The following is a 472-nucleotide window of genomic DNA, read 5'->3' as shown; positions in this document are numbered from 1 at the left end:
TTGACCAAGTGGGCTCGAGGGAAGAGAAGGCAAAAGTCTGTATATATAGTCCAATGCGCCAGATCCGTCTAGGGTGACCGGGTAGATGATATTAAGAGATAGCGGTGGTCTCAGTTGCCTTTCAGATTACGCGGGCAATCCAGACAATGTATGGTTAATAGGAATCCGCTGCTACCCCCTCCGTTGGATAGAGAAGGATACCTTAAACGCTTGTTCGTGTAGCCAAATGGTCATATATAATTATACGAGCCGATAGAGGGACCAGCCATCGTTTGAAATACGGTTGGTGATACGGACCTTATAAGCGAGCGCTTGATTCTAAGTCAAAGAACTTGTTTGTGAATACATATGGAACACAAGAATTACAGTGTTTGCAACAATTGCTGTCAAGATGCCAGACTTGAATGAAGAAAACAAAATAGTATGTGGTAATCGGTCTGGTCCTTGTCGGTGCTTCATTTATCAGCTACTC

This window comes from Opisthorchis viverrini, assembly GCF_000715545.1.
Source record: "Opisthorchis viverrini unplaced genomic scaffold opera_v5_651, whole genome shotgun sequence".
In the NCBI taxonomy this organism is placed as follows: domain Eukaryota; kingdom Metazoa; phylum Platyhelminthes; class Trematoda; order Opisthorchiida; family Opisthorchiidae; genus Opisthorchis; species Opisthorchis viverrini.
Note: the sequence above shows the minus strand (reverse complement) of the source record.